Below are 22622 nucleotides of genomic sequence, written 5' to 3'. Positions count from 1 at the left end.
CTTGTTGGAAAGCAGAGTCTATTCCCCTTTCATGATACCAACTCCATGTACCACCTCTTCACCTTGTTGCCGATGGTGTGAAACTGGATGTGACCAGTCCTGGCGTTCAAGCCAGTAACATTGACAGGGATGGGAAGACGCTTTCCACTGATGGAGGCAGAAGACTCGGAAGACTGCCTGAAGAAGTGAACAGGACTTGGACCACTAGATTTGGGGAAGATGTAGTTGTGGGAAGATGGAGGATTTAAAAGTCAATCAGATACAAATTTATTGCATGGGTTTTAATGAGAAATGCGTGCTTTGTGGGCATAGCTGTATGCATACTCACTGTTTGCATTCAGTGAGCAAAGACACATGTGAAAGGTGTTTGCATAACATGAATGGGAAGTAGGTAGGCTTGTTCTTTCTCACAGTCATTCTCTTTCTGTTTATATATATATAATTTACATTTATTGCAAAATATTATGTACTCAGACTGCAGCATATGTTAGGCTCATTATTTCACTATTGTATGTTGAATTCTTGGGGAGAGATGGAGAGGCAGTAAAAATACGCAGGATCTTGGGGAGGTGATAATTTCCAGTTAAAGGGGCATATAGTTTGCATAAGCAATAAGGAAAGAGATTATCTTATTGATTCTGGAGAATTTCTTCTGTGTGTACTTGGAGGCAGAAACAGAAGTGCTATTCGGATATTTTAAGACTGTGCCTTTGTGTCTTCCTCTACATCTAAGAAGTGCCCTGCCCAATTTGTGCAACTCTAGTTTAAACAGAAGAGTAGTGACCATTTCTGCATGACTGTGTCTGTTTCGTGGGGCTGGGTGGAGGTGAATGTGGAGGGAAGCTCCTTTACTGCTGCTGGCTAGAACCAAAATGTGAAGACATGGGTGAAAAGGGCAACCCTGTGTGAACTCAAATAGCTTTCCCATCTCTTAAAATTGCTCAGCCTAGATAAAATTGTGGGATGTGAACTGCAAGTGCAGGCAGGAAGCTTAATGCTTTCTGGAAAAAGTAATGAGTGAAGGCTGCAGCAAAAACCAGAACAGCCCTTCCTCCCCTCAGCCCACTCTGCCCAAATGAGCACTTTCTCTGCAACTATTGGCAGTAATAATCTTCATCTAAAACATCTCTTGTTACAGCCTTTATTGTATTGGCAATAAGTGCATAACAAGCCAGTGCTGTACTAATAGTTCTGTGCTGATAAAAACCCAGTCAAGTGAAACACAGAAAATATTTTTTTAAAATGCATTCTGAAATGCTTTCTTGCAGTGCTAAAAGCAGTTTACAGGAGATGTTGAAAACTAAGTGCAAGGTTTAGACACCATGTGTTTACTTTTTAAGGCTGGGGTAATGCCTGGGAAAATCTTTGCTTTTGAAACATGTTTCAAACAGAGGACCAAATGCACTGCTGTGTACTCGTGCAAGTTCCAGCGGAGCAAAGGGGGCTGGACCTGTTTCCACCAGGAGTTGGTGCAATCACAAGCAAACCTCGATATGTCTTTCTGGCGTCAGTGGGACGTGCCATGAACTGCTCTAGGAGCTAGAGCCAGGCTCCCACAGCAGCCATGACTTCTCAGGGATCTCTTTTTGTTCATGTGTGCCACTTCTGCCCATTTCAAAAACTGTGGCCAGTTAGCTGTAAAAACAGATGTGCCTGTGATATTTCTCTTCCTCTATAGGTTACAGGCCAGACTGCTCTTGGTGCTTGCATGGCAAAAAGGCAGGAGGTGGGGAAGAGGGGAACAAGCAAGAAACCTTTGCTGGTCTATTTGCTTATCTACTGAGACACAAATATGGGGAATGAAGAGGAATCAGTGTTTTTTGTCAGTAACAGCCCTTACAGCAGGGAGGACAAGGGGAGGGATGGGGGAATGGAAGGGTGTTCTTTTCTCCGCAGCATCTCTGTATACTCATCAGCCTAAGGAAGTCAGGCACACAATAGCAATCCAGTTCCTCAGTTTTCACTTCATCCCACTCCCTCAGGCACAGGGAGTTTTGGGAGTTAACCTGAGCCGTGAGAAGCAAGTCACCCCAGCTCTCTTCAAGAAGACATGAGCTGGCAGAGTCCCAGGAGGTGCGCAGAAATGAGTCTCTGCGCTGGTTTTAGAAGGAGCTAAGGAAATGCGCACCTCCGAGGTGGGGACAGCCACTGCTGGCTGCATGACGTCGGCCTCGGGTGGGCTGGGGCAAGGAAGAGGGCAGCGCTGCAGTGCTCCCTGCGCTGCTGTGCCTCCCATGGCCAGCTGGACACTCTCCTTGGGCTGCTTTGCGATGTGGACACTCACCTAAGGCTTGCGCTGGGGGCATCTTTCTGGGGCTCCCTGGGCTGCTCCCTGCTGACCCCGGGGTAGTTTAGCTGCCTCCTCGGGAGAGCCGCCTGCTTGACGCCTTGGAGCCGTCTGCCAATCCCTCCCGTCACCACCTCTTTTACTCTGTGTGTGGCATCAGGGCAGCCAGCAGGATGTAACTGTAGACTCACACTATTTAGGGCTGTCGCTGCTGACCAGCACAACAGTAGGTTGACTCACAAAGGACAAGAGTTTCTTTTTTTTTCAATGCAGTTTTTCGGGCTTAAATGCAGTGGACAGGGAGTGCTACTTAACTAGAAAAGCTGCTTTAAGAGAAAGTTTCCTCATTTTATTTTATGGTGGGGGGAAAAAAGTTTGTTCTCTTGCATAAAATATGATGGGAAGGCCAGAATCCCCCTTCCAGGGCTGGTGGGACACAGCAGTGGTGTGAGCCAGTGTGAGCAAGGAGACAGCCTTGGGCACTTCTATACTGTGAGGGCTGGTGAAACTTTGGATCCCCTCCTGACTGCAGATCTTCACAGCAGCATTCCTTGTGTGACAAGCCTTTTTCACATTTCCCCATTCAGCTGATTGTGGGTGCTGTGCTATTTTAAACCCACATGGAAGTATGTTTTTAGGACCATCTGCTACCGGCCCTAACCCAGATGATACAGTTAGAGCCTGCCCACAGCATCCTCCCCTCCTTCAGACAGTTCCAGGAACAAGCGGTGAGTCAGTCCCGCAGCTGAACTCATATTTAGCTAACCCTGATATCCTGCCTATCGGAGAGAAATGCACAACGGCCTTCCCAGGTGCAAAGCCCCGTTGTTCCCATTATTTAGGGAACGCTTGGAATTAAAAAAAAAAAACCCACCACGAAAGCAAATGTCAGATCATTTAGTGCATCGACTCCTTTTGTTCTGAAGAGTGAGAAGGAAGAAGTGATCAGTCCCCCCACAGCAGCTTGCCCCTCTTGCCTTTGCTTCCAGGCTGAGGGACAGCTTCTGGCCCTGGCTGACCGGTGGGCTCGTAGCCCTCACCCTGTCTGTCGCTGCGGTGGTGCTGCTTTGGCAGCGGCTCTCCCTCGTGCTGAAACATCTCCGCACAGCTGGAGCATAGTTAATTCTTCCTTCGGGCACTGGGGGTGAGCGTAGGCGTCTCCTAGGGCTGTCTGAAGGCCAGTGTCGCCTGTCAGGGTCCTGCCTTCTCTCACTGAGCAAATGTTGTTAACACACATCTGTGGATCTGGATGAGGCTCTTTCCCTCCACCTCAGGAGCTTTGTGAGCCTGAAATAAGGTTTCAGCCAATGGATCATCTGAAAAAGCCTCCCGGAGAGCAGCATGACTAAGAACCAGCGTTTATAAGCCATTACTTGATGTATTTTAAACTCCTGCTCTTTGATCCCTGTATGATCCAGCAGCCGCTTTCTGGCCGTTTGGCAAAAGCAGCAAAACATGCCCTGCTCTGTCATCACATTTCTGCTGGATCCCCTCTGCATGCTGCACTGTTTCCCACCCAGCAGGTTAATGACCCATAATTACCTTCATCATATAATGAATAAAGTTCAGTATCTCCACAGTAGATACACTAGCACTCAGCCTGGGCACAGCATGCCTGGGCCCCGCTCCGCCCCCTGCTAAAGTGGAGGTAAATCCCCCACCCGCCTCCGCATGGCCGCTGACTTCCCAATTCTGCAGCACAGAGAAAAAACCCTCCGTGATGCTGCCGGGAGCATTACCTGCAAAATGAGTATGAAACATGAACGTTGTTTTATTTAGGCTATGCAGTGTCTGTATGCTCCCATGCAAGCTCGGATCAGCCCCAGCTCGGAGGAGCTTTTGCTGGTATCCTGTTTCGATCAATGCTGATTTAAATAAGCATTGTGAATCTAATTATTTAGTACCACTCACATGACACTGCATTTGCTATGGTACCCTTGAGACAGGCAGGCTTTATCCTGCTCAACAGAAACATCCGCAGCTGTACCACACTCTGCTTCAGGCTCCTTGGAGTTACTTCATCGTTGCCTGACAGCTGTGTCCCCTGACCATTATCTGGTGGCTGCATACTTCAATAGCAGACTGTATGTACTGTATGCACTAGACTACAGTGTGACCTGACAGCTTGGCTTCCTCTCCCAGAGTATATCTTCTGCTACTCTTCAGCATCCTACAGTTTATCTGTGGTCAGCTTTCTTACCCATTTCCTGCCAGCTGCTACTGGTCTTTTAGTCAGCTCCGCCAGGCACATGGGCAATGATGAGCTTGCTGAGCCTTGTGCTGCATTATTTCTTGGATGGAGGCTCTGCAAAGGCTGCTCTGGAGTTTTGTATAGAGGATTTCTTCCTATGTAGTATCACGGCAATTAAAGAGTGCCAGTCTTAAGAAATACACCTTGTATTTATCATGTGGTATCAATTTTATCTCCGTTCTAGCATTGTTGCAGAGTTATGGCTGAGACTTTGAAAGCACAAAATTGTTTCTAGCAAAAATTATAACTAATTTCATCAGCCCACAGAGCCCAGAATTTGGTATTCTTCTTACCTCCTTTGCCAAGTTGTCCCACAGAGATGTTAAAGCAGCTGAGGGCACAAGTCCCTGCTTTGGATCCAGAATTTGGCATTTTACAGGATCATAATTCCTCTGCCTAAGTCTTTCGGAAAATGGCTTGTTCTCCAAGCTGGGACAGAGCAATGGCACTGTGGTCATGTGCTGAGCTCAGCTTGGAGGTGTTCCCGTTGCCACAGCAGGGTGCAGCAGCTGTGGAGGGTCACAATTCATGGATGTGTCCCTTGCTCCTGTCAGGGCTGGTTTAGGTATATTGTTGGGGCTGTGTTGGGAAGCACCTGTTCTGGAGGAACCAAGTCACTGGAGCTCAAGGATATTAAGTGAGGGTTTGTTCTCCACCCTTCCACCCTGACTTCTCCTATGTGGGAGCTTCATTCCCAGGAGCGCCCAAGTGAGCCCCAAATGAGATGAATGTTCAGTGAAGCAGATATCAGCTAGAGAGACTCTGGTGCTCTGAGCTATCAAAAAAGAATGGCTTTGAAATAGCAGAAGGAGAAGAGCTCAAAGCCTTGCCCAAATAATTTCCTCTTTTTGTTTCTTCTTTTTTTTCTTTTTCTTTTTCTTTTTCTAAGAAAAAAGTAATCACTTCAAACTTTTATGAGGTTTATGAATCAGCACGTAATAGATCCTTATACTGGGATATGAGATGGTGTGGGTGTTCCTGGGATTTCTTCTATGCGCTTTGCTAAGCCCAGACACACACCATCAGTAGCAGGTTCTATAAGATTAAGCACAAGGAAGGCATGGATAAGGCCGTGTCCATGTCTCATTCAGCCATGCAGCCTAACTGCACACTGGGAAACAGGAGTGCTTGGGCCAAAGGCTGCTGCAGATCACGTGGAAAATCAAGAGGAAGAAGAAATTTGGCTCACACAGTGGAGTTCACTGCTGAGCTTCTGAGACTGAATGCTCATGACACAGTGTCTCAAATGAGAAGCAAGGCAGAGATGTCTTCCTGCAAAGTGGTAGGAGGGATTATGTCCATCCTTTCCCACTCAACTTTCATTCTGAAAACTGATGATGATAGCTGGGTATGAGTGTGGTGTTTTTCTTCTGAAACACCTTTAGAAGGAGCCTGACAATCTCAGCAATACATTGAGGATGCCTGGAGAGGTTTGTCTCATTGTCCTAGAGCCAGCAAGTGTGAATACTCTGGGTTCAGTGTTCAGCACCCTTGCCGCCTTCTCTCCTGGTAAATTTAGTAGACATACCTAGGAAAAATCCAGTCCAACTGAGCACCACAGAATGCTAAAATGGAAATTACCCATTAGGACTTTCTGTTCCTGCAGTGGGGCTTCTGTCATGTGTTAAGTGAGTTGCAGATTTTAAGGCTCTGGTGCATTGTTTCATTGGCCTATTAAAACTCAGGTTCCACAAATCCACTTGACCCAGTAATGCATATCTGCCAATATAACTATTTTTCTCTCTGTCATTTACTATTCCAGCAATTTTGAAATGAGATCTATTTTTTAATAGCAACACTTTTTCATTTTCTTCAAATTATTGCTAAGGATAGTGAGCAGCACTGGGCTAAGAGGTTTCCGGGGTATCCCATTAGACATCTTCTGAAGATGGGGATGATTCAGTTAGGATTGCCTTTTTGAGCACTTTTGGCTTACCAGTTTTTAATCGATTTGAGGTACATTAATTCTGGATAGTGCTAATTATTTTAATCAGAATGTCGTGTGGGACTGAGTTAAATGCCTCACAGATGTTGAAACCCGTGACATAGACACAGCTATCTTTATCAGCTAAACTGGTAATTTCACTAAAAAGCAACACCGAGCTCATTTGACAAGGCTTTTCCACCAAGTCAGGCTGATGACTATTAATTACGCTGCCATCTTTTAAGCCATTTTCAACTCTGACCCACATGTACCCATCTGAGAGGGATGGGGATGCAATGCAAATGAGACATGGAAGCACAGGGGACTTGCTGAGTTGTGCCATCTCCAGGCCAGGAGCTACGCTGGGTAGTATCAGTCATATAAAGACTGTTATCTCTCTAATCCTTCACATCAATCTGCTTGACTCCTGGATCAGTGTTAGGCTAGTCAGCCTGTGGTTGCCCAGACTGCTCTGTAAATAGTAATGAGCTTTTTGCCAGTCTTCTGGAAGCTCTCCAGTGGTCCCAGATGTGTGAAAAACCAACACAAACATTTTGGAAAACTCTTTGGCACATTTCTTTAGTATTCTGAGGTGCAACTTAAAAAGTGCTGCTGATTGAAAAATGTTCGGTTTTGATAGTTGCTGTTTAACTTTCCTGTAAGTAACTGATGGAATAGAAAGTGTTTCCTTATCACTATGAGATAGGAATACATCATCCTGCTAGTTTCCAAATACAAACCTGAAATATTTATTGAATATTTCTTCTTTTATGAATCATGACTGGCAATTTTGAGATTCCTATCTAGCTGTGGCACTCTCCTATTGTTAGGATTTTGTTTGTTCCTGATACATTTAAACAGTTCCTCTTTATTGTTCTTACTGGCTGCAGATTTGTGAGTTGGTGCCTTTAATTTCCTATGGTAATTTCCTCACTGCTGATATATGTACACCCACACTGATAGATCAGATGCAAGTCCAATGTCCAAACTACTAAAGTTTTAATGAATCTGGGCTCCTGATTTTGTCTTGACCCAATACAAATGAACAGGTATAAAGCTTGGATTAAGGTTTAATTTCTGAATTTCATATCCCTTCTCTCCAATTCCAGAAAAACTGGCATGTTGCAAAGCCATCTTTTATTCAGTGGCTCTCAGTCTTTGAGAATCAAGATCAGAAAAAAAGAATCCCATTTGTTTCATTCCTGTGAATCAGGAATGAACTGGTTTGTGCTATGATGAAAATACCTGGGTTATATTTTGCGTGGTGACTATTGGGCTTGGCTACAGAGCAAACTGGTGGATGGGGCTGGTTGTCCTCTGCTCACCATGCAGGGCATACATCTGTTGCAGAACTGGAGACTGCAGAGAGTAGGGGATTTCTGCAGGTAGGGAGAACTTTGGTCCAGGCACTGCTGCAGTGTGTATCCATAAGGGCAGATGGACAATCATGGAACAGCTGGGAGAAATGAATTCATTGCATCAGGGCTGAGGCTGTGACGCCACCGCCCTATCCTCCTGGGCAGTCACTCAGTCCTGGCTGTGGGGGTAGAAGGGTCAGCCCAAGCGCTGCGCTGCTTTGAGTTTGGAGGTGAATGGCAGTGGCCTCTGGAGACAATGGTGGGATGAATGGGTCTTTCTCATTGCTTCCCTCCCAGCTGCTGGGGAGGTGTGAGACCTTTTTCACCCTTCTTGTTGCTGTCTCTGACCTAGTGTGCTGCTGTCTGCTGCAGTTGTGCCCTGGGGGATTAGAAAAGCCCCTCTGGGTAACCGTACATGAATTGTTATTTTTGATTGCAAGTGGGTGACCATTTATTGACTCTTCAATTGGGTAAAGTTATTTAGAAAGTTATGCAGCTGGAAGAGTGCTGCAAGCCTGGCTTACAACTCTCCTCTCTTTCCCAGTAATAGACTTTGATTTGCTGTAGTTCATTTCCCTCTGAAGTCTGCTTTTTGTAGATAACATAAAGCACTTGGCATAGTGGTTGATAACTGAATGTATGAAGCATGACATTTTCCTAGATACAGTATGCTACATGAACACTTGTCTTGTGTATCGGTACCCATAAACAAGAGTTGACTGAGGGCAAATAGCTTGCTCAGGTCCTGTGGAGAGGCAGGGAGTGAGTCAGTGCTGAGGGGAGCATGATGTGGCCACAGCTGCTTTGAGGGCATGTGGCAAGAGAAGGCAAAGCCCAAGGGCAAATAATCCCTGTGAGCCAGCTGGTAGCAGGTGAGGCGACTCATGATGTGGATTTAAAAAAAAAGTATTTTGGAAACTTAATTTCCTCCTTACTTGTTTTTCTGTCCAGTGATTAAAATACTGACATGTTTTTCCGTCTCTGGAGCATGGCAATCCACCTCTCCTCCCACGTCCCCCAGACCAGCGAAAACCTCAGAAACTGGCATTAAGGACTGGGACACTCCTGCTGGGTTTAGACCTTGGCAGCCCTGTGGGGGTAGATGGTGGTGCCCATGCCAAGCCATCAAACAAAGCAGTTAACCTCTTGGTTTCTCCCTCACCACCCACAAAGAGAAGCTAAAAATAGTAGGCAGTCTTACAGAGTTCTGGGAAAGAATTAAGTAAGAATAAAGCACCAGGCTGGGTGGCTGGAAAGCAGCACTCTGTGCTGTAAGATGGAGCATAATGTATACCAGCGAATATGCAGAACTGTGTAGTATATTTTAAAAGCAATGAAGCTTCACACCGTCAGCTATTAAAGCATTGCTGAGAGCTGGATTCACACTGCTGTGCTGCTGAGAGTTAGTAAGTGTGTGCATGAACCGAGGGAAAATGACTGCCCTTCTCCTTCACAGTTCTCAGGGTTTTACCCCGGCTGCCTGGCTCCAGCCAACACAGGACTTACACCGAAAGGTAAAGGAGAGAGAAACTGGTCATGTCATGAAATGCAACTAGAAGGGTATGGGGAATACACAGCTCTGGTGAGTTAAATTGAAGATACTTGGGGTTGAATTTTTGAACCTCCTTTCCTAAACTGTGTATGCAAGCTGCAGGCAGGAAAGTATAGGCCAGAGACAGCTCAAAGAAATGCTGACTTGCTCATGAAAATGCAGATTTTACAGTTGTGTTTGTAAGAACTTTTGCATAGCAAGTAAGAAGCTGTGAACTGCTTCCCTTGATGCAGACTGAGTTTCTTTGGTTCAGACTCAGTTGTGAGGGAAAGTAATCCAGTTACCGATTTTGAATGAGAATCAGGCATCTGTTTGCATCGAGTTTTTGCATTCTGTTTCAGCCATACATTTATGAGCTATCCAGAGGCGCGGGAACTGAAAGTGAAGAAAATATTTGTGGGATTCCACAGAGACGGAAGAAGCCACTGCTTTGCACGTGTGAATTTTGCCAGTGCATTTTGGTGGCTTAGAATGAAAGCCTGGTGCTGGCTCATAATGAAAGTTGAACCTAAAACTGGCCATATCCAAATTCCCAACCCCCAACAAACTGGAGTGTGAGGGCTTAAGGCAGAAGAGAGCGGCTATACCAGGTAAAGATGCTGTATATTTATTTTAGTGCTTAGGGTTGATTAGAGTTGGGTGAAAATGATTAGCTGAAAGGATTCTGAATAAACCAATTTAAAATGTAATTACGAAGGGCTCAAGATAGTGTGTGTGTGTAATTATGTTTCTTGCCTGTGTGCACTGTACTCAGTGATTTTGTTCTGCAGCGAGTGAAAGGGGGAGGAAGGGATGTGCAGGGGAATAGCTGCATGGGGAGCAGCTGCTGTAGACAGGCAGCTTGTGCTGGGTTTCTCCCGTGATCTGGAGGTGCACTTTTAGCTGTACTTGAGGTAGCACTGAACTGGGTATCAAACCCAGCATAGCCATAGCAATGTGTAGTTGTGTTTCAGCTGCTCAGAACTGGGAACAAAGCTGGGCAGGTGATTGCAGTGAGCTCCTTGCTCCCTTGGGGTTCTCCTAGCCTGTGACACAGTGAGCTTGTACAAAACCAGCTCAGGGTTGCCATGCAAGCTGTAGCATATCTTGGGATGAGACCACTGACATTCTGGGTTGTGGCATTTCAGGGATGCTCATATCACCCCTGTGACCAGCAGCAGACAATAAGCCTCTTCTGGTCAGCAAGTTATTGCAGACTAGCTCACGTCCATGCTGTTGGGGATGAAGTCAGTCTGGGATGGGCTTGCTGCATCCACACTGTTCTCTCTGGAGTGAGTTGAGTCTGTGCAGAGTGGGTGTAAGGATTGAGGGGATTTGTCCCCCTTGGTTGTGGTTGGCTCTCCTGTCATATGCTGGCCCGGGGCTGGAGCCTGAGGTGAGCAAACCAGCACAGTGCTGACACTGCACACATCCATGAGCCATGCAGGACAAACCACATGCAGGGTCTGGAGGCACCTTTTTGAGGCTGTTGCATCTGGGCTTTCCTCCAGATGCTTTTCTTCTGTACTCTCACATTACTGAAGGCACAAAAGGTGAGGAAACGTTCCTAGAATCCTTTTTACATTAAACAGGGAACACAGTGAGGAAGAGAAAGAAAAGTAGAAATTGTTGAAGGAAGATGAGCTGTGACAATTAAGGAGGCTAAGTCAGGAGTGCTAAAAGGCACTTTAGCATCAGTGGTGAAGGGTGATTTTTTGTGGGCTTGATACTCAATGAGTGTGTGTCTGAGTTAGGTAGTGAACTGTGCACAGAGGCACATTTAGGACAGAAAGTGAAAGGACATGCTCTGGCTGACTCACACATTCATCCACAGCGTGAGAGCGATCCCTTTTGTAAGACACAGCCCCAGTTGGGCAGCAGCTGTGCTGCATGTGACTCCCGCCTTCATCTGACATGGGAACAGAGGGCAGGAAGAGCCTCCTGGGATAGGTACTCAATCTCTCTTATTTCATCCTGTAATTCCTGATCAAGCATAATCTTAAAAAATAAAAAAGCAGTGTTATGCCCATGTTGTTTCATCATTTCCTTATGCTCTCTGTATGTCTGCTTTCTGTTACTGCCTTAATGGGATTATTAGCTGCTTGGGGCAACCATGGTCTTGTGCTCTCATCATTTGCTGTGGTGGGCCAGTATCACACAGACAGTCACATCAGCACTTTGGGCACATCTGCTGGTGTTTTTGGACATGGGCTGCAAGATAGAGATGTTCCATTGGGACAGGCACATTTTCACAGCAGGAAACCTATGTTTCTGTTTTGTCCTTTGCTCAGTAGGTGCTGGTGTGTGTCAACTAATCCTTTTCCTACTTAATCATTCAGTCAGCACCGATGTGTTCCTCTGAGTAATGGCCTAAAGACCAGAACTTCTAGCCAAACCTTGTGTTTTGCTAAAACCACAAATCAAACTTGAAAAATAGGTGCAATAAGAAATAAAGCTTCCCAATAAAGAGAAAGGAATATTTCAGCTGTTGTCATCTTAACTCTTAATACCTTCTTGCAGGAAAGAACTGTTTTTGGAAGATGGCAAGGGAAATGAAAAGGGGTAGCAGTGCCTACAGCTGATAACACTGACCTGTTTTCTTGGCATTCCTCCAAATGCAAGGCTAGCTCTGCTTGAAATGTAGGTGATTCATCAGCTGAATTGCAAGCAGATAGTGTGGTGCAGAAGCACAGTCATAGACACATTATTATTTCAATAACCTGAGTTTTAGCTATTCCACTTTAAAAACTAATGAAGCAAATAATGTTGTGACAGAGATGTAGGCAGTGAAAATGTGTCAGAGAAAGGCAATTAACCTATGTACTAATAAAGTCTGTCAAATCAGTAAAATATTTTTTATATATTATAATAGCTAATCAGAAATATATAGGCCATGAGTATTCAGTGCCGCAAGCCTGTGGAATCTTTTATACCTTTGAAATCTAGATGTAAAACTTCATCAGGGAAAAGCAGGAGGTTTTTGATTTTTTTTTTAGCACAGGTGTAAACAGCTAAAAAGTCACAAGGTGACTTTTGCTGGGGTGGGTTGTGGATTTCTCAGGACCTGTTAGCATTGTGTCCCCCCCTTGCAACTAAGGTTGGGTTTTATATCCACATACAGGCATCCCTTAATCACTTACTGGCTGTTTTATCAACGCTCTGCTGGACACTCATGGGGCATTCTGAGCTGAAACATGATTGATACAAACTAAAGCAAAATACATTCTGTAATCCAACTACCTGGCTGGAGGAATGGGATTATCTGTGATGTATTCCTGGAGCAGGAGAGGTTCTCTCCATTCCATGTCCTCTCTCAGTCGTAATTTCTCCCACTGAGAGATAGCAGGAAGATGACGTTGGATGTGAACCGAGGCTAGGTAAGTTAAATCCAGGTTTAAAATTCTTTGCTAAGTTGTGTAAAAGTTGTTGTGCACAAAACTGACTGCTCCTATAGGAGAAAGAGCAATATTTCTGAAACTGAGTGAACTTCCTAATGCATTAATATTGTAGGCATTGTGGTGCTATAACCATCACTTAGCTGCTTCATGTTGGATTTTGATCAGCTTAGTCTATTGGTGAACATCACATCTGGAGCTCTGTCACACTGTAATGTCACAAAAGCTGTTGGATGCTCCAACATTGGCAGTACAAATACACTGAAAAACAGCTTGACCTTGTGTATATCTTTTAGGATACACAGTAGTAAAACATTTATCCTGTTTGCAAATACTTAGACCAATGCATTAAGGCACCTCTTTATTACTCTAACAGCAGTCATCTGCCATATTTTCTTTTAAAGTTAAATGTTTACAGTGTTGTCTCATATTCACAGTCCTACACAACCATTGCTTGTGCTGGTATGTGTGTGATAAAACCAAAATTTTATCAAAGCCTTTAACTGTGTTCTGCCTCTATACCTACAGAAGCGTTACTGTTAAAGATGTTAAATCGTATTCAAATATTAATAATTAACAACAAACACCTTGTATTAGTTATTGCTATCAAAGGGCATGTGCTGCTGATTATGGCCTCTGTCCTTGTGCTCTCCCACACTTACCCTCTTACCTTTCCTGGCACAAAGGACCTTGCATATACCTTCTGTGCTTCTTACCACGGCTAAGGCTTCTTGGATGGTGCTGACGGGCAATTTGGGTATGGACTTGAATGATGGCCTTTACTGTGGACAGACAGCCTGTAACTGTTTCCCTTTGCATACATAAGTCCTTCTGGATTCCAGTTGAGCCAGTTTGTGTGACTTTGACTAACCAAACAAATGATCTGTTCACCCCCATGGCCTCCCACCAGGGTGCATGTCATGTCTTACGCAGTATGTGGGAATGCTGATAGCTCTGTGTCTCAGTGACAGTTCCTGCTGCAGGCAGCTTTTGTCATTGAGTGGGCTCACGTTAAATTGTGTTCACAGAGTCAGAGAATCATAGAATGGCTGGGATGGGAAGGGACCTTAAAGATCATCAAGTCCCCCCCCCCCGCCATCAGCAGGCGACCTTAGAATAGATCAGGTTGCTCAGAGCCCCCTCTAACCCGGCCTTGAACACTTCCAGGTTTGGGGCATCTACAACTTTTCCAGGCTATCTGCTGCAGTGCCTCACTACCCGCATGGTAAAGAATTTTTTCCTAATACCTGATCTAAAACTACTCTCTAAGTTTGAAGCCACTCCCCCTTGTCCTGTCACGACATGCCCTCATAAATAGCCTCTCTCCATCTTTCTTGTAGGCTCCTTTTGAGTACTGGAAGGCCACAATTACGTCATCCTGAAGCTTTCCCTTCTTCAGGCTGAACAATCCCAATAATCCCAGTCTTTCCTCATAGGAGAGTTGCTCCATCCCTCTGAGCAACTTGGTGGCCTCCTCTGGACTTGTTCCAACAGGTCAATGTCCTTCCCATGATGGGGACCCCAGAGCTGGATGCAGCACTGCAGGTGGGGTCTCACCAGAGCAGAGCAGAGGGGCACCTCACCTGCTGCCCACATTGCCTTGGATGCAGCCCAGGACATGTTTGGCTTTGTGGGCTGCAAGGGCACATGACTAGGTCAAATCCAAACTCTTACCCACCAGCATCCCCAAGTCCTTCTTGGCAGGGCTGCTCTGGATCTGTTCATCCCCAGCCTGGATTGCCCTGACCCAGGTGCAGCACCTTGCACTTGGTCATATCAAACCTCATGAGATTCCCATGGCCCCAATTCTCAGGGCTGTTCAGGTCCCTTTGGATGGCGTCCCATCCCTCTGGTGTGTCAACAGCAACACTCATCTCTGTGCCATCTGCAAAGTTGCTGAGGGTGCACTTAATCCCCTTGTTTACATCATTAATGAAGATATTAAAACCACTGGTCCCAGTATGGATCCCTGAGGACACCACTGGTCACTGATGTCCATTGGGACTCAGCTGTTGATCACAATCCTCTGAATGTGACTGTCCAACCACTTTCTTGTCCATCTAACAATCTACCCAGGGAATCCATATCTCTCCAAGATAGAGAGAAGGATGTTGGGGGGGACTGTGTCAAAGGCTTTACAAAAATTGAGATAAATGACATCTGTAGCTCTTCCCTTGTCCACTTATGTAGTCATTCCATCATAGGAGGTCAGGCAGGACTTCCCTGTGGTGAAGCTGTGCTGGCTGTCTCAAATTCCCTCCCTGTCCTTCATGTGCCTTAGCAAAAGTTCTTGAGGGCTGTGTTCCATGATCTTCCCAAACACAGATGTCAGGATGACAGGCTGGTATTTCTCAGGGTCCCAGGTATTCAAAGGCTTAAACTACAAAATGTGAAGTTTGACTGAACTCCAAAAAAAGAAATGGCAGAAATCATGTTATTTTAATCACGAGTGAGCTGTTGCCTTTGAATTTGTTCTAATTAAACATCAGGTCAGATTAACTACTCCAAGGGTGTTTCTTTTTTTACGAGGTCTTAAAGTAGTGAATAGTTTAATAAGTTTTGAATTCTTTTAAATAGCTATTTATTGCTTGGAAAAACAGCTTTTTGTACTTTTTAATTACACAGTGAAAATTATATTAAAAGTTAAGTTTTTTACTTCATATCCATGTTTTAAGAAGCTTTGAAAGGATTAATTAAGCATCCAAACTACCTGCTGAGGTACGTAAATGTTACTATCTCCACTTTTCTGATGGCGAATCTGAAGCACAATGCTGTGTAAAGCCTGAATCCACCATGTCTCCATTTCAGAAAGAGACAAGGAGGATCAGAACCTGCCAGAGAGCAATTAATACATTAACACAGTCAGGTGAGAGTGGCTTTCCCAAGGTCAGACTATAATGTCATGGGCAGACAGTTGCAGGCATTTGAGTTAATGAGTTACTGATGGTGAGCTGTACTGTGAAAACTCACAGGATACGTGCTCCTGCTCACAAGTGGTGTACATGACAGTACAGATTGCCCTGAAACAGTGTTTGTGGAGAATTAGTGTAGCTTTGCCATGGCTCAATCTGATTTTCTAAGCCACCACAGCATTTTGATATCTGATGGTCCTGTGTTCCTATGTCAAAGTCCTCCCCTGCTCCCCCTGTGATGTGATCTGTAGGGATTCCAAGATCTCCTCTGCCGATCCAGTCATGGGAAAAGGAGCTAAAAGAGCCAGTTTGGCTCTGGTTGTTGTCAGAAGTATCTGTGAACTTTGATAATTTCCACACCTGAAGTCTGAAGCATTTTCTTATTCTCAAGGAAGTTCTTCACTTAAAAAACTCCTCCATCAAATCAAGCCTTCCTGTTGGTTTTGTAGTTTTTACTAAAAATGGCAGAATCTACCATTCATCTGTACTTAATGATAAGCTCCTACGAGAACCATCATTCATCTGTAGGCTGAGAACAGCCCTTCATCTTGCAATCTTTCTGCTTTCTCTTCATCTGTATCCCAGTCCTCATCAACAGTTTCCCATGGGAATTGTTATATTAAAAATGTAATGACAGAAATGCTGTTTTGTGCAGGACTGTTCAGGAAAATGATGAATGCTGTGCAGATGTGTGTATTGAAACCTCTGTATCTCTAGGAAATATACTGCTGTGTTTTCATAGTTTTCTCTCCAAAGCTGTAATTAACAACAGTCAGCAGAATACTTGAAAGGGTTAAAGGAAAATAGATTTGAGGAAATACTGTAGGTGCTGCACATTCAGTGTTGCAGTTGCATGTGTGCTTGCAAAAAACACAATGGGAAGTGTGTCAATTGCCTCTCTTTGCAGATGGATGTAAGTCTGTGTAAGCAAGATGCTGGTTACCACATAATTAGACCACGAGGTTCTGTCCTAATGCCCCAGTTTCTGTTCGTAACCCTGCAGTGATCTGGCACTTGACAAAGGACAAAACATTCAGCTTCTCCAGGTCAGTGCCATCAACAAATCAGGGTTGTCACACCTCTGGTGCCGAGTACAAAGCTCAGTGTTAGTCACGATGTTATCTTCCTCACTGTTTGGGTATCGGCTATGTCCAGTTTGAGATCTCAGAGCTTATCTACAACATGTGTTGTGTGAACACCTGATAGATTGTCTGAGGCTCTGCAACAAGTATTTCCTTTTTTTTGCTTCTGCTAAAATTTTTCAGGTTCTTACACAAGACTGTGGAGTAAATGTCAGTAAAATGTGTGACCGACCAGAAACCTGGGTACTTTGCTAAGATGCATTTCTTCAACTCTGCCTTTAGTACTGAAAATACAGATAATAGCAGGCATCAATAAGCATATTATAAAAAATTTATATCTAATATATGAAAGTATAAATACATTATATAGCTATTTTTGAAAAGTGAACTGAATATATTCATATTTATTTTCATCGATGAAGATTTCTCCATGGGAGGAGAAGAGAAAAAAAGAAAGATCAACTTGTGACAGATGCACATCAGGGAAGTGGGTTGTTGCACTGCAGGGAGGTGTTGAGATATCACAATGATGGGCATGCTATATAGACCTGAGCAGAACAAAACACTCTCTTAGGAAAATTGAGCTGAGGTACAAATCATTAACTGACTTAGTGAGAAATGGTCCTGAAGTGAACTGCAATTTTTAAATAACATGCAATATAGAGAAGTCTCTGTGAAACAGGTGTTAAGAGTTTCAAGTTGAACTTTTTACATTTGTCCCTAAAGGCAGATCTGTTAAGTTTTTCCTTTGTGAGGGTATAGGCTTGAGGGGAATCACCTGTACCACAGCGGTGTCCTTTGCTTTTAGAAATGGAGTTGCAATCTGCTGCCCCTGCTGCTCTGAACTGGCCTTTGAGTCTGCTCTTGCAATCCAGTATCTGCTTTCTGAGCCTAAGCTGTAAGTCACAGGCTTTGCAGCAGTGTCCCCAGAGAGCTTTGAGGCAGTTCATCAAAGCAGGTGAAAAGAAGACTATGTTGTAATAGATCTTTCATTCTTGCATATGAGTAACGAGGAGGAACAAAACATGCTGTCTATAGGCATAATTTTTCTTTAGAAACGAATCATACCAGGACTATAAATACAAGCAATGTATTACAGGTGCTACATACGGCTTTAAATATTCTTCTCTGGTGCCAGAGTGTGTGTATTGGTGTGATTTTGTTGTGGATGGAGAGAAATACTGTCTTTTGTTTTTGTGACAGCTCAAATACTGTGTTAAACAAATTACTTTCAGAACATTTCAAACATTTTTATTGTTTGAGCAGCTCAATTCAAACAATTAGTTTGGGTTCAATTTCCTAGGTAAGTTAATAAGCTTTTTAGAGTACTTCATGATTGCAGTTTAACTGGTGTCTCAGAATTTATGCTTCTGTTTTGTTTGCTCAGCATTAGCATTGCTCATTCACTAATCAAGCACTTCCTAAAGTGGCCCCTTCCCCTCCTCAGTACCTGCACTCCATTCCCCCTTGAACCTTCACTTTTCTGGTATCTTTTGTGTGTTCTGAAGGATATGTACCTCTACCTGGGATAAATTATCCCTTGCTGGGCCTATTCCAACAGCATTCAAAAACTTACAGACACCGTTCGGAAATGAGTATGAAGTTGAAGCTAGCAGCTCTGCTGCTCGGGAGATTGAGTTGCTGTCATATTGCATCTGACTTGCATCAGATCAGAGTTTAGGATTTGGGTGATTTGTTCTTCAGATTAATGTCAATCTGTTTTAAATTAAAACACCCTGGGGCAAATCCTTTTCTATGATCAATGAACTGTCTGGCTGCAGTCAACCAACATTACAACAGACATGAATTTGGCCTCCTGGTTCGTTGCCTCATCCCCTACATCACTTTCCTTATGTGGTTGAGACATCAAGCCTTTGATCCTATAAGTTGTTGACCATCTTCTACTGAAAGCAGTGAGAATGGAGGGTACTTCAATGTTCAACACCTTGTTGGTTTGGGCACAAGAAATGGACCACATATCTGCTCTACCTAAAATATAATTATGGTATATCTATGAGCGGGCAATCTGCTTTGCACCTGTTTTACTACAGGAACAAAAGGCACAGGAAGTGTTTGGAAAATGAGGAACACACCTGTGTGTGAGAATAAAACAAAGCATCTTTATATATAATCATTTGCCATAAGTCATTTCAGAGTTGACAAGCTGTTTTTCAACTTCCTGTCACCACTGCCTGATGCATCTAATTAGTCCTGTTCTCCAGCTGACAAATATCAGCTGCTCTTTCTAAAACATGGTTTCTCCCTTAAGTACATCCCTCTGGCAAAGTTAAATATTAATTATCCTTTTTTAAAATTTTATGATTATTCATGTGTGCTAATGTCACTACACAATGAATGGGTAAGTCAATACCACAAAATATTAAAAGCATTGTTTCTAAAGCTCTGCAGCAGCCAAGATGTACAGAGCCATTCTGGAAATGAATGAGGCTATGGTGGCTGGGCTGTGCCACCAGTCATGCATGTCAGTGGTGAGACTCAGAGACTGTGGCTGTGGGATGTAGGCCTGGATATGGGAAATGTACCTTCTCTTCCCAATTCAGATGCTGGCCGGTTTTATAACTGCACAAATCACAGGACTTTTTATTCTGCATACTGAAACTGCAGGGCATACAACAGCCTGGATACTGAAGCATCCAGGTACTCTGCAGATCTGAGCTCTGTGGACCTGTACTTTTGCTGAGTGTTTGGGTGGTGATAGTCTGCTGGAGTTTCTCGCCTTCCTTTGTGTGCTGGCCATCTTTGTGCGCTGGCCTTCAGGAAGATCCATATCCATGCCTTGTGAAACAGTCTCGAAAACAGACACTGAGAAGGAAGATATGTTGTATTCATGTCTCCTGAGACCAGTTATACCAGCTGCACCCAGGCTATGACACCCTTAGCTGTTCCCACTAAAACGAAGTTGCCCATCTTTCCCACTTGGCTGCCACAGTGACATGAAAGCTAGTGCATGTTCTTTTGTTCTGGAGGAGATTTTGTGTTTATTCTGTCCAGACAGATTTGCAGCTGGCTCCATGCAAGGGCTGATGTAGCTGTGCAAGCCCATATCTTTTGTGCCTTTCAAAGCATTGTGGGGCAGCTTTGAAGCTGTTCCCTTCCCCAGGCTGCACTTCAGGGTATGCAGGCTCACTTTTATCTCAGTGTCTTTTGCTCACTATGCTCTATCCTTCCAGCTCTCCATGTGAATCAGAAAGATGCTGAAATACAGGAAGATCTCCTGTAGCTGTTCCTTACCTTATTCCAGTTTCTCACCTTACCATTGACCTGACTTTCTGACCTAGCTTCTTTGTGAGTGTTTTCTAGCATGACTAGCATTTTCTTACCCACATCACACAACCCAGCATGTCTGTCTAGCCCAGGGTGCTAGATGTGCCTTCCCTCCCTTTCTGTAGCCACTGAAGTAGTTGGAGTTTGACTGACTTGCTGAGCCAGTCCATAGGACTGAAGTAGCAACTGACACTTGTTGGAGCTTGGGCTAACATTTCTGCAGTGCGATATCCTAGAGCAGTATGTTTTACAAGCCCAAAGTATTTGTGGATATATTAGTTGTAAAGATAAAAATTAATAACATTTGTTTGCATTGTGAATGTCCTGCTTAGAAAATGGAGTGCAAATAGTGCTGGGTACCTGCCACGTGTTTAGATCATGGTTTTATTACATGAAAATTTGCACATCTCTCTTGTCTTTCTAAGTGTATGTCACCTGATGGAGATTTTGAAGAATGCTGGCTTTTTTGCATGTTAGATACCTACTAAAGATCCAACTCCCAGCCAAAAGAAACTGAGGTGTGTAGGATCAATGTGAACATGAAAGCTTCCAAACTGGCAGTCATGGAGGATATCCAATCATTGTAATTATTTCCAAGTAATTTAGTGTAAATCTAATTATAATATGAGGTCATCTTGGTGCAAAATGATGTCTAATTAGGCACAATCCTTTTCAGATAGTCATAATAGATGCCAGAGAAAAACCTTTTGGCTCCTCTTATTGTGCGCTTTTAATTCTTAATTTACAATTTTTTTTGGTAATTAATTTTTTGAGCAAACAGGGCAAATCAATCTATTTGAGTTAATTAGCATTTCTTCCCTGGTTTCCTAGTCTTCCTCTCTGTTACTCCTCTTTTTCTTCCCCTTATTTGAATATTACTGTAATTTATTCACATTTGTTTGCAACTAGTGCATAATGATTTCAAGCCATGGGCGAGCAAGGGACTGCAGCAACAGGAAAGGTTGCAGCTCTGGGAATGAATGAAGGAAGGAAGGAAGGAAGGAAGGAAGGAAGGAAGGAAGGAAAGCAGGTCTGCAGAAAGTTTATGTTGGTCACCTTAATTTAGTTGCAAACACCAAATTGCATCAGGGCTGATAAGGGCAGCAGCAGAATTAAGCAGAACTCTGGGGCTGAGGTGGGACAGGGTAGCAGAGCAGTGGAAGGAATCACTGCAACTACAGAAAAGGAAGATGATGAGCACCCAAGCAGGGAAACTGACTGATCTGCATTTGCTAAAAACCATTTTAAGCTGAACATTGTTTCACCTTGATACTTTATAAGAAAGTCCCTATGAGATCAGTTTTGCAAAGAACACCCGGGCTGCATTCACAGAAACCTATCTCATCTTTATTAGTCAGTATTTGTCCAGCCACTTGCTTATTTCAGTGCTTATACACTTCTATTTTTTTACCTAGTGCAGATGTACTCTATGGACTGCAGCAGGCAGATTTCTGCTCTAGTGCATGCATGCTTGCCCTTTTTCCCCTTGGACCTGTGAATCTCTTGAGCTGTGTGAAGCAATGCTATCCAGTGGTTTGAGCTGTCGGCTGAGTGCCAGCAATTCCTGATGTTGCCTTGTCTTGGTTCCTTTTGTTGCTGATTTTAGGAGTTCTCTAAAGACAGACACAGAGTCTAGTTTAGAAAGGAGACATTGTTTATTCCGTGCAGGGTGAAAGGTGGAGGTTTCCACAAATCAAGCACACCAAGGGGTAAAAATTACATCTTTTATAAAGTAAAATTACCTGAACCTTCCTATCTAATACATATTCTCCGACTGCCTAATGCATATCTATTTGTGTGAGATAATCTTACGCAATGCTTGAAAACACAAAGTACCTTTTTATTAAGCAAAGTCTATTGTAGAAGTTATCTGAGGACTTTAGTTACATTTAAAAAAGGTGAGAAAATGACATCAATTCCTTTTGTAGAAGTTATCTGGTGACATCTGTTACACTTTCAAAAGGTAAGAAGATCCAGCCTGGGGACAGATAATTCAGCTTGAGGACATCAGTTTCCTAACTTGTTTTGTATTTTTTGCATGTGTCAAGCATGTGGATATCCTCCATGTTTTCATGTGGCCTGTGATGTGAGACACTTCAGTTTTGTTTGGAATGCTCAAAAAACAAAGAAATCCTAAATTAGGTGATTTTGTCCTCTTGTTTACCACCTGTTTTTCTATAAAAAGGTGCATAACAGTGCTTATATATATAACTCCCTTGGATATTGCAAAACTAATTTCATGTTTGTAATGCTCTTTGAAAATAGAAATCAATAAGTAGCATTAACTTAATCAGAAATTGTTTTTCTTTTAAACAGATCTTTATCTTTCCTATAACTTGCCTCTGCTGATCTCAGCTTGTACTTAATGTATTTGGAATTGAATCCAATAGGAGAAGCTTAGATTCAGGGGCAGAATGACCATGAGAGAGGAGGGTTTTGTAAGGTAGTAGATTGCTGCTTGGAGATGCAATCTACAATTTCAGTTCGAGGGCCACATCAAGGTAAAATAGGGCTCTGGCCTAATAGATGCAGTCATGTAATTTTCTGGTCAATTAAAAATCAGCCCAGACAATGCATGAAGACTGAGGGGAGATTAA

This window comes from Corvus brachyrhynchos, unplaced genomic scaffold (genome assembly GCF_000691975.1).
Source record: "Corvus brachyrhynchos isolate BGI_N302 unplaced genomic scaffold, ASM69197v1 scaffold116, whole genome shotgun sequence".
Taxonomy (NCBI): domain Eukaryota; kingdom Metazoa; phylum Chordata; class Aves; order Passeriformes; family Corvidae; genus Corvus; species Corvus brachyrhynchos.
This window is presented reverse-complemented; position numbering follows the sequence as displayed.